The sequence below is a fragment of the Drosophila mojavensis genome, unplaced genomic scaffold (genome assembly GCF_018153725.1).
Source record: "Drosophila mojavensis isolate 15081-1352.22 unplaced genomic scaffold, ASM1815372v1 contig_36, whole genome shotgun sequence".
NCBI classification, from domain to species: Eukaryota; Metazoa; Arthropoda; class Insecta; order Diptera; family Drosophilidae; genus Drosophila; species Drosophila mojavensis.
In genome coordinates this window covers 11,270,183-11,281,791 of record NW_025318858.1, presented here as the reverse complement: position 1 = coordinate 11,281,791, position 11,609 = coordinate 11,270,183, and the positions used below count along the sequence as shown (strand labels likewise).

General features: G+C 35.1%; 3 long non-coding RNA genes across 5 annotated transcripts; 2 read left to right on the top strand and 1 right to left on the bottom strand.

Moving 5' to 3' along the window:
• Window positions 1–429: 429 nt before the first annotated feature.
• LOC116803971 lies at window positions 430–3,846 on the bottom strand. The gene is made up of 4 exons (XR_004364001.2): window positions 3,781–3,846; window positions 3,430–3,686; window positions 2,590–2,736; window positions 430–923 (listed from the first exon to the last, which is right to left on the bottom strand). It is a non-coding gene; the product is annotated as an uncharacterized LOC116803971 (long non-coding RNA).
• Window positions 3,726–8,912, top strand: LOC26527321. Of its 3 annotated transcripts, none has more exons than XR_001449406.3 (9): window positions 3,726–3,831; window positions 3,948–4,087; window positions 4,141–5,005; window positions 5,062–5,204; window positions 5,266–6,396; window positions 6,476–6,626; window positions 6,701–7,478; window positions 7,538–8,434; window positions 8,493–8,912. It is a non-coding gene; the product is annotated as an uncharacterized LOC26527321 (long non-coding RNA). The 3 variants fall into 3 exon arrangements; XR_001449407.3 differs by having other exon boundaries at window positions 3,817–3,874; XR_001449408.3 differs by lacking the exon at window positions 3,726–3,831 and adding an exon at window positions 3,858–3,886.
• A 1,280-nt stretch (window positions 8,913–10,192) lies between these two features.
• Window positions 10,193–10,859, top strand: LOC26527326. Its single transcript, XR_001449402.2, has 3 exons — window positions 10,193–10,302; window positions 10,384–10,534; window positions 10,593–10,859. It is a non-coding gene; the product is annotated as an uncharacterized LOC26527326 (long non-coding RNA).
• The last annotated feature ends 750 nt before the right edge of the window (window positions 10,860–11,609 follow it).

Genomic DNA, 11,609 nt, shown 5'->3' with positions numbered 1-11,609 from the left:
AAAATTTAGATAAAATAATTTCTGAAATGATATTGATATATATATATTTTTTAAATATTCATTAGACTACTAGTCTAGCCGTTTAAATCCTTTTTTTCTAGTTTAATCTTTATTTTTTTCGCTCATCTGGGAAAAAAAGACTCTTGATAACCGCTTAATACATTTAACTGTCCATTATTAACTCTTTAAATTTAGCTCCTTATTATTTCCATTAATCCCTGATTTTACTTTGTAAGCCTCATTCCAGATAATTTTTTGTGGTTTACGCCACTTTAGTTTATTGAAAGGACTCTCTGCCCATCAAGGATGAGCCAGTAACGGACCTGAGACTGAGACATTTCGATTGCCTTAAAACTGGGTTGGGGCTAGTTGTAGTTATTGGATAGAAATATTGAAGTAGCGAGTTAACTCTGTATATGATTAATTATATATATACATATGTAAATATACGAGTCCATATGTATTTTTATTCTCAATGACAATTTCTCCATATCTTATTTTAGCTGTCTTTATTGCTTCTCTTTAGTAAAAGCAATTTGTGCATAGTATGGCATTTTTTAGGGTCTGGCACGTCCCAAATGCCCATTGAGCCATGGCAATTGTCGGCTTATTCATTTTGCATGTATATCTGGACGATGTATTACAACAATTTAAATGATATTTGCTGCTGTACATGCTGATGATTACGCCCCATACACTATAATAAATATATGTATATACAAATATACATTTGTATATCCATACATATATATGTTGATTGCGAAATGGAAATTTCATTTTAATGCACTTAACATATTTTTCACTTATGCTACCAAATTTATCTGCTTCGTTTTCACACCTTCCTCTCGTATTTTTCTCAGCTTTTACATAATTACAAATTGATTTTGGTTTATGTGAAAGGAAGTTCCTCTTATTTGCATGCCCTGTAAATGAGTAAAAATAAAATAAAAGAATTAACAGGAATATCGATGTTACTGCCTGTAAATATTTATGAGTTGATGTGAATCATTTGACTTTATGATTCAAATGTGACTAATAATTTTTGGGTAATTGATACATACATATATTAAGGCTGATGCTGCTATATAAATAATATGTTACTCTTAAATAATAGTTCATACTATATATTAATGCTATATATACATATTATTAATATATATTAATTACAATATATTAATGCATTATAAAAGGAATAAAGCCAAAATGCCAACAGGGTATTTTCTAGTTAGGCCAGCTTGTTTATGTTTGTTGACTTCTTTTTTAGCACTCTTAGGCTCATTAAGCACTTTGGGCAACGGTAATTAACACAAGCTGTTGCGTACCCTAAGGCAGATGAGTGCAGGAGAAAAAGGTAAAAGCACAAGAAAAAATGACTGTGTAAACTGGTTGAAAGACGCTTTTTTCTTACGTAAGCATAAAAAAAAATATATATATATATCATCATGCTGAAAAGATTTGAAAGCGAGCAAAATCACGTAGTCAAGGTAACCAGGACTCATCATTGGGAAGATAAATAGCAGAACCCAGAGAAAAAGAGAAAAAGATTAAATTTTAATTATAACCAAATAAATTAATTATATAAAAAAAAATTCTACTTCCCTTCACAGTTATCATATCTTATTTATTATATAATTTCTTGCGCCCTTTAATCCTTCTTCCCAATAATATATCGCTTGCTTGACATTTCAATTAAACAAAACACCTTTGCTCCATCACCTCTGATTACTTTTCATTACATTCAATGGCATTGGTATTCAGTTACATGTGCTATTTAAGCAGCATTTACGCTTTTGTTGCCACGAATGCAATACAAACAGTTTTACCAATGAATGGACTGCTTAAGCCTGTAATAATTACAATAATGTCGAATCCCTCAATACTCTTACACAGTGCTATCAAATTATTTGCAATGCAATAACTTTTATTCATCAAATAATTGGATTGTCTAGCGGCCATACTCTATCAGAGGTATATTCATTTTTCTTGGGGTTTGATTTAGTGAAATTATATTTCGGTTTTGGAAAATATTGGTTTGTTGATATAAAAACCAATTGTTCAAAAAACTTGTCTAGTTCTCTTTAAACTCTCCTCCGCCACCGCGAGTCTAGCATAAGGGTATTTAAGCTTACACAAGTCGTCGTAACTTCTCAATTTCTTTTTTTTTCTTTTTTGGCTTGCTTTCTTTGTCGTAATTGTCCAAGTTACGCACATTAATGTCATAGGGCGCTACATATATATATATACACACAATTGTTATACATACATATGTCTGTTTATGTGTGGCACTGTACGTATTGTATATGTCGCCTATGGTGGCGCCTCGCATTGTTAGAAGAGCCGCGGGCGACACGCGGGGGTCACAGTCAAGTGGTTGTCTGTCTCCACTCAAGTGTCAGGGTTGTCCTCGTCACGAGGCTTGGCAGGCGGCCAAGTGACGTAAAGCTAGTTGAAGGACATTCACTTCCACTTGCCTGTTCCGCATTGTTACACACGTACATGAATATATATGTACATATATATGTATATATATATATATGTATATATATATATATGTGTGTATATATATGTGTGTATATATACATATATTACTTGTTCGCTAGCGTTCCCTGATTCCTGCACTCGAGTCGTAAATCTTCCTAGGACATATTCAGCTCTGTACATCATCCTGGTCAGCTGCTGTTTAACAATTCTCTTCGGTTTATACTTTTGCTTCCTCCCACTTCTGCGATTAACATTCTAAATTATAATATATAATATATAAATTATAATTTTTATACTTATACTTATACTTATACTTATACTTATACTTATACTTATACTTATACTTATACTTATACTTATACTTATACTTATACTTATACTTATACTTATACTTATACTTATACTTATACTTATACTTATACTTATACTTATACTTATACTTACTTATACTTATACTTATACTTATACTTATACTTATACTTATACTTATACTTATACTTATACTTATACTTATACTTATACTTATAATTATACTTATACTTATACTTATACTTATACTTATACTTATACTTATACTTATACTTATACTTATACTTATACTTATACTTATACTTATACTTATACTTATACTTATACTTATACTTATACTTATACTTATACTTATACTTATACTTATACTTATACTTTATACTTATACTTATACTTATACTTATACTTATACTTATACTTATACTTATACTTATACTTATACTTATACTTATACTTATACTTATACTTATACTTATACTTTATACTTATACTTATACTTATACTTATACTTATACTTATACTTATACTTATACTTATACTTATACTTATACTTATACTTATACTTATACTTATACTTATACTTATACTTATACTTATACTTATACTTATACTTATACTTATACTTATACTTATACTTACGATAGAAGGGGTATTTAATTGTGGTGGTCACTTCAATAAAGTTGACGCTTAATATCCGGCAAATATATTGATAGATGAGCTTAAGCACTTGGGCACTTTTCATTGCCATTTTTCGTTGATAAATGAACTAGAAACTGGAAACTGAAAGATGCTCTTCGCCTTTGAGCCTGTTTAAGTGCCTGCCTCACAATTTCCTCGCACTTTGGCTCCAGCCAAAAGGGGCGTTTCCGTCTGGCTTTCCTGGGCTTATGTTACAGCTGTTAGTCAAAGTTTTTTTTTAAAGTCAAAGTACACTTTGAAACACAAACGTCAAAGATTTTGGGCTGCTTACAAAAGCCGAGATAAATATACCTCATTCCGTTTTTAGGACTTGTCCAGTTAACTACTTTCGGCTTTATTTGTGTAAATATTTGTATTTTTTTTTTTTTTTTTTTTTTTTGGGATTGTAAGTTTTTATGTAGGAAAAATTATACTTCCAAAAAATGTTGATTTACTAAAAGGTTTCTATCAAATTACAGGTTGTGGCCTTTTTTGTAGTAGAAAAATACAGCGACTCTATTGGCTTACAAAAGTTTGATATTTAAACTAAATCTAAAGAAAACCAATTAACAACCGTTACTCATTCTCATAACTCATTTCTACCAAGTTCCTCTCAATCGTAAGTATTCATAATCTCTTGAATTTTGGATATTTCACTGATCTGTTCTGTAGTCTCTTTCAAGATGTGTTGCGGACCTTGTGGTGGATGCTGTGGACCCTGCGGCGGTTGCTGCGGACCATGCTACTCCTGCTGCGGACCCTGTTATTCCTGCTGTGGTCCATGCTACTCGTGCTGTGGCCCCTGTGGTGGCTGCTGTGGTGGATGTGGACCCTGTTGCTAAAAAGAACCGAAGAAACTAATCTACAAAAAAAAATAAGCATGAAAGGAACAACAAACTCTTGTCAATTTTCGCTTTACTCATTAAATAAAGGATAGGTCTACAAACATGTTTCTTGGTTGAGTAAAATTTGTAAATGGACTATAAGAGCAAGATTATGATAGGTTAGCTGCCTGTAGATTCTACGATTTTAATATTTTCCTTGGATAGAGAAACTGCGCTTATTAACGCTTTAGTTTTACTTTTCGGCGTAACGGAACGGGATAACCAGTCCGGTCAATATTTTTTGTTTATATAGAGCATATATGAAAGGTTCACATGAAATTTAATTCATTTATGATTTCTCACGAATTCAAAGGGCACATGCAGACAGGAAGACAAATTAGAGAAAGCACAAGACCAGATAATAATTCTACTCTCTAATGCATGTTTTTCGTATGCATTTAATCAGTAAACATTTAAAACTACGCTATGAAGTTAAGAACAAAAGCTGCTACTCTTCATATTCATATAACCCTAAGTAGGCTCTGTGTTTCATAATTCATAACACCCAAAGTAGGCTCTGTGTAATAAACGTCAACGATTTTGGACTGGTTAGCACAGCACTAATAAATAAATCTCATTCCGTTTTTAGGGCTCGTCCTGTTAACAACTTTTTATTTTATTTGTGTGAATATTTGTAAAAATTTTTGGGTCTTGTAAGTGTTACCGCAATAGTCTGGATTTACTAATTTAATTTCTGATAAAATCACAGGTTGGAATATTTCTCGTAAAAAAATAAGAAATAAATAAATAAAAAAAAAAAAACATACAAAAAGACTGATAAAGCTTGGAATCTGAGCCTAAAAGTAAACACACAATATCCTAGTACTCATTTCTACCAAATTCTGCTCAATCGTAAGTATTCCACATCTGAATATTGTTTTAGAATCGGATATTTCATAGATCTGCCCTGCAGTTACTGTCAAGATGTGTTGCGGACCTTGCGGTGGTTGCTGTGGCCCCTGTGGCGGTTGCTGCGGACCATGCTACTCCTGCTGCGGACCCTGCTATTCCTGCTGTGGCCCATGCTACTCCTGCTGCGGACCCTGTGGCGGCTGCTGTGGTGGATGTGGACCCTGTTGCTAGGTGGAATCCAAAATAGTTTGAAAGCTTCCAGTCTAGTAAAAATTACGAGAATGTCCCAACTAACCCATAGTAAATTTTTGTTATCGTACATATAAAATAAAACGGGTCAATTTCAATTTATCAGTCTTTGGTGTGGGAAATGGAGAAATTTTATATGGGTTGCTTCTCGATGCTGTAAACATATTAAAATAGATATCTTTATCAATGTGTTTATGGCTAAATGGGGCTATGCTCAAAACAAACATTTAAAAGAATTTTAATATTAAATAAATGGCACATAGCCGTCATTAAAATGGGGAACCTCGGATTGTATATAGATTCATGAATATATTTTTATACCCTGAACCCATTGAAAATGAGAATTGTAACAGGCAGACGAAAGCTTGGTATAGCCCCATTTAGTATATATATTCTTTCTTGATCAGAATAACGAGCCCTAGATCTGTCAATCCGTCCGTCCGTGCATATGTCCATCCGTTTATCCGTCCATCTTTCCGTTTATTATCCGTTCGTTCGTCCGTCCATCTGTCTGTCCGTTCGTCCTTCCATCTATCCGTCCATTCGTCCGTCCGTCTGTCCGTATGTCAATTTAAAAACCTATAAGCTAAAGACCTGAAGTTTTGTTTATGGGTCCCTGCATGGCCGTGCATATGGTTTGTCTCAAGAAATCGATAAATATACTTATTTTAATGTTATCGATTTAGAACCTCAAATTATGTAGCGTTTGTTTGGAAATATCTCCATCAGGAAATCCTTCTATCCAGCAGTCCAAGCAGTCTTTAACAATGAAACTTCGCCTTTTGTGAAATTCAATCCAAGTAGTCTCTGACATTGAAATTTCACCAAATTTTGCCTGGTAATAACTCTTTATAAAATTAAACCTCATTCAGTTTTTGAGGCTTGTTCAGTAAACAGCTCAAAATAAAAATTTTGTGTGAATATTTGTAAATATTTTGGGAATGTAAGTTTCTATGAAAATATAAAAAAAGGGTAATTCAATCAAGTTTAATTTTTTGTTTTTTTTTTTTTTTTAATCTCAGGTTGAATCCTTTTTTGTAATAAAATAACAATACGTCGACCGCTGTGAATTCTGGAGGCTTAATATCCGACTATATAGTTTCCTGGAAGTTAATCAGCGGTCGTAATTGCACGACATCTTAGTAGCTGTTTCTGTGAAGAAGCTTAAGTCAAGTAAGTGATAATATCTTGCCTTCGGCGTTGGATCAGAGTTTTCACATTCAAATTGATCGGATTTTACCCCACAGTCCCCATCAAAATGTGCTGCGGACCTTGCGGAGGCTGTTGTGGACCCTGCGGTCCTTGCTGTGGGCCCTGCGGTGGCTGCTGCGGTCCCTGCGGACCCTGCTGTGGACCCTGCGGCGGCTGCTGTGGGCCATGCTACTCTTGCTGTGGCCCCTGTGGCGGCTGCTGTGGTGGCTGCGGTCCCTGCTGCTAAAAGATAGCCATCTTCAGAACGAAATCAAGATACTAGAGTGCATTTAATACTAGAAAGCAGCAGCAGACCTAATTGTAAATGTTTGTACTACATAAATGTAAAATAAATAAACCAAGTCTGAAAATTGAAGAAAAACAGTGTTGTAGTCTGTCGTTTTAATGGAACAAGTAAAAGCATAACTAACTAAACAAAATAAATTCTAGCGACAAATTTGACTGCTTAATATTTGTGAAGACGCTTTCTTCAGTATGTGCTACAAAGTGGAAAAACGAAAAGAATCATCTTCGCCAACAAAAAAAAAACGCCTTATGCATCCAAACACTTTGTAAATTTTTTAAATAATATATCACCAAAATTTACATAAATAGATGGAGGTTGAAAGCAAAGTAGAATAGTCGAGTAGCATGCATTTTGTATCGATTTTTATCTATTTTGAATATCTTATCAATAAAAACATATATTACCATTACTATAAGCAACAAAGTAGCCTTAGATATTTGTATTCCTACAAGGCTCAGTTAGCTTTACAGTCAAGTACATTCTCATTTTACAGCTCGTCCACTGAACACCTCTAATTTGTCGGGAATGTAAGCATATAATATTATATGAAATTTTATTTAGAATAATGCTATTTCTCTTTTTTTAGCGACTGCTGTGGAGACCAGCAATCGATAAGCCATCTTCCACCTTCAAGTGCCTCTTTCCGTGAAGTAGTTCACTACTTTGACTATATAGTCTTGTGGTTTTTCACTCCGTGTACTACAATCAGGATGTGCTGCTCTCCTTGCTACTCGTGCAGCTATTCCTGCACCTCCCCCTGCAATGGCTGCTGCAGTGGCTGCTGCGGCTGCAACGGCTGCTGTGGCGGCGGCTGTTGCTCGGCTGCGGCCTGCTGCTATCCCAGCTGTTGTGGCGGTTCCTGTGGACCCTGCTGCTAGAACGGGACTATCTTCAGAAGGAAATCTAGGTACTTCATATAACGAATAAGATTAGAGATCGTGGAATCGATAAACCCTTAAGTTCTTTATATCCCATTTTGGAGAAAACATAATGTCATAATAAATTGTATTTTGTTCTTTTAGAGAAGGTATTGCATTGATTTCGTATTATTACTGATTGTAAAAAACACTCTAGCTCGCTCTACTTATATGTGCAATAGATTTAATATGTATATTATATATTTGCGAAGGCAATTCTAACCAAAAATGTTGCCTAAGAAAATGCTCAACAGATATAATAACATCAAATATATGGGGATAAGTCGGAAACTTATGCTTACTTAAAGGAAATCAAATTAGAAAATAAAGATAGGATTGAATTTGCTTTCGCAAAATTGTCGGTTGAAGCGAGTTTCAACATTTTGTTAATCGATTGATATTTATCGAATATATCTATTACTGAATATATTTATGTATATTGCCTTGACTAACGGCAACAAAGTAACCTTAGATATTCGTATTTCTAAAAAGCTCAGTTAGCTCTCCAGCCAAGCCCATTCCCATTTTAAGGCTTGCCCACTGAACATCTCTAATTTTTCGGGAATGTAAGTATAGAAAATCATATACAATTCTATTTGAAATATTTTTATTGAGTTTTTTTAGCGACTGCTTGGATACCGGTGATCGATAGGCCATCTTCCCCCCATCCACTGCCTTTTTCCGTGAATTGGTTCACCTACGACTGAGTTGACTGTATAGTCTAGTATATTTCACTCGATACCAGAATGTGCTGCTCTCCCTGCTATTCGTGTAACTATTCCTGCACCTCCCCCTGCAATGGCTGCTGCAGTGGCTGCTGCGGCTGCAACGGCTGTTGTGGCGGCGGCTGTTGCTCGGCTGCGGCCTGCTGCTATCCCAGCTGTTGTGGCGGTTCCTGTGGACCCTGCTGCTAGAACGGAACTATCTTCAGAAGGAAATCTAGGTACTACATAAGATTAGAGAGATCATGGATTCGATAAATTCTGTATTTGCATTTTTAAAGAAAACACAATGTGAGAATAAATTGTAACGTTTTTTTCTGTACTTTATTCTGTTTCATTAAAATAATTAATCAGGAACAAAGAGAGGGCCGTTGCTTTACTCCATATACACGGCCGACTTGCCCTCCTCTAGCGTGCGCCACATGGAGAATCCTGGCAAAGCCCTTCTCGCTACTTATGCAGATGACATAGCGGTGCTCTACAGCTCAAAATGTCCCACTGAGGCAGCAAATGGAGTGGAGAGCTACCTAAACACAGGTAGTAGCATGGTGCAAAAGATGGAACTTGAAGATTAGCCCACGCAAGACCACCAACACTTGCTTCACCCTGAAAACCTTCATCAGTGATGGCGAAACACTGGATCAACCTTCGCCACCACAGTACCTTGGCATCACCCTTGGCAAGCGTCTAACATTTGGTCCTCATCTTAAAGCAGTGGCTAGGAGATGTGGGCAACGCATGCAACAACTGGGGTGGCTGGTTAACAGACGAAGCACAATGTCACTGAGAGCTAAGAGAGCAGTCTATGTCCACTGTGTAACACCGATTTGGCTCTACGGTGTGCAGATTTGGGGAATATGCGCAACGTCCAACTATAAACGCATACAGGTTCTGCAAAATCGAGTATTGCGACAAATGGCAAGCTGTTCGTGGTACGTGCGCGGCTCTACCCTACATCCAGATCTGAAACTGTTTACAATGGAGGAACAGATTGGGAGACACACTAGCCTATATAGTGACAGACTGGCTAGACACCGGAGCAAACTAGCGAGAAGATTGCTGCCTGCGAGGCCACTAAGACGATTAAAACGCTTGGGTTTGCCAAAAACATTAGATAAGTTTAGTTTAGTGATATTTGTAAGTCCTCCTGGGTACATCAGAAGGTTAGGCTCTATATAATATAATCTAACTGTATTGTTAAGGTACTATACTTGCATTGTACAGATTCAACGCTTAAAATAAATATAACAAAAAAAACAAAAAACAAATCAGGAACAAAGAACTGACATTTTAATTTTTATTTATTTAAACGTTAGTTTTGATATAAAATCCTTAACATAAAATTTTCGAATTTTTAACATAAATTTTAATTTTATATTACATACATTAACACTTAGTTTAGACTAAAATTTATCTTGGTTAAATGAAAATTTAGTTTACATTTAATTTTATATTTCTGCGGATTCGAAAACATTTTAATGACTGAATACATAGATCGGACAACTGAGTATTCTCAAGCTGGCAAGCAAGCACCCCACATATTTCAAATCAGCATCGAAATAAAATAGTTTTCAATAGCAGCATAACCAAAGTAGGCCCTAAAAGTTGAGCCCCCAGCCAGCAGTTCCAATATTGCTCATTCAATTTTTCGGACTAGTCCAGTAAACATCCGAGTCTATTTGTTTGTACCCATTGTAAAATTTTAGAAAATCGTAAGTAAAACAAAATTTCACCTGGAATATTCCAAAGGAATAAAAAGACATATTTTTTAAAATAATTTTTCTCAATCACAGGTTATAGTCCGTATCGTAACTGCAAATATCTATTACGACTGCAAAGGTTTTCGAAAGTTTTGAGTCGGAACTGAAGTCTTTTGAAAGCCGAACTGCAGTCGGAATTTGCAAACCAATTAGTGCCTATTTCTGTGAGGAGGTTCTATTAAACGTAAGTAATTTGGAGACACTTGAAATCGGAGTCTCATTGCATCTGTCACCATGTGTAGATATTATAAAAATGTGTTGCGGACCTTGCGGAGGCTGCTGTGGACCCTGCGGTCCTTGCTGCGGACCTTGTGGTGGCTGCTGCGGTCCCTGCGGACCTTGCTGTGGGCCCTGTGGACCTTGCTGTGGTCCATGCTTCTCCTGCTGTGGCCCCTGTGGCGGCTGCTGCGGTGGCTGCGGTCCGTGCTGCTAAAAGGGAATCATCTTCAGAACGAAATCTAGGTGCTCATCATATATGTGTATAAATAAATAGCAAAATTCAATTGTGATTTGATTATGTGTGTTGAAAGTCTAACTAGAAGAAAAGTTGTTAAGCAATTAAGCTGCGATGGCCAACAAGAGCAGCCCATGAATGAATTTGTATATTTCAAATAATTTTATACTCATTCATGGGTTTGTTTTTAAACATGGGTTTGTTTTTAAACATTTACTGCCATTAGACCTATTATATGTACTAGAACAGTAGGTACATGGTAATTATTATAGAGAGGATATCTTTAAGTTGTCTCCTAATTTGCGAAATATTCTGTTGAAAAAAAATAGTATTTCAATATTTCGATGGAAAATATACTTACCCTTTGAATTTCGAAATTAATCTTATCATATCATACATTTTATATGCATGTATAGTATATATGATGTTTTTTTATTTTTTTTTTTTTTTTTTTTTTTTTATGAAAAAAAAATATGTATATACATGTTGACAAAATAAATATAGCGAAAAGAACCAAAAAGATTTTTGTTAAATTCAATCGCTTCCTGCAAATGTACATATATCTCTATGTCAGGAATTTTCGATTATTTATTTATTTACCATGGATTACCAACTTGATATATGTATCTTTAAATTATAGCATTACTATTATACCGAATATAGTATTTCCCGATAAGACCAGGCTTTCACTAAACAAATATTTCTAATTTGATAAGCGCTAGCCTCAATGGAACGGAGAGTCGATCATTGTACAAAACCAATATACTCTGCCACTTTTGTGAATGAATATTAAAATACAAACCTA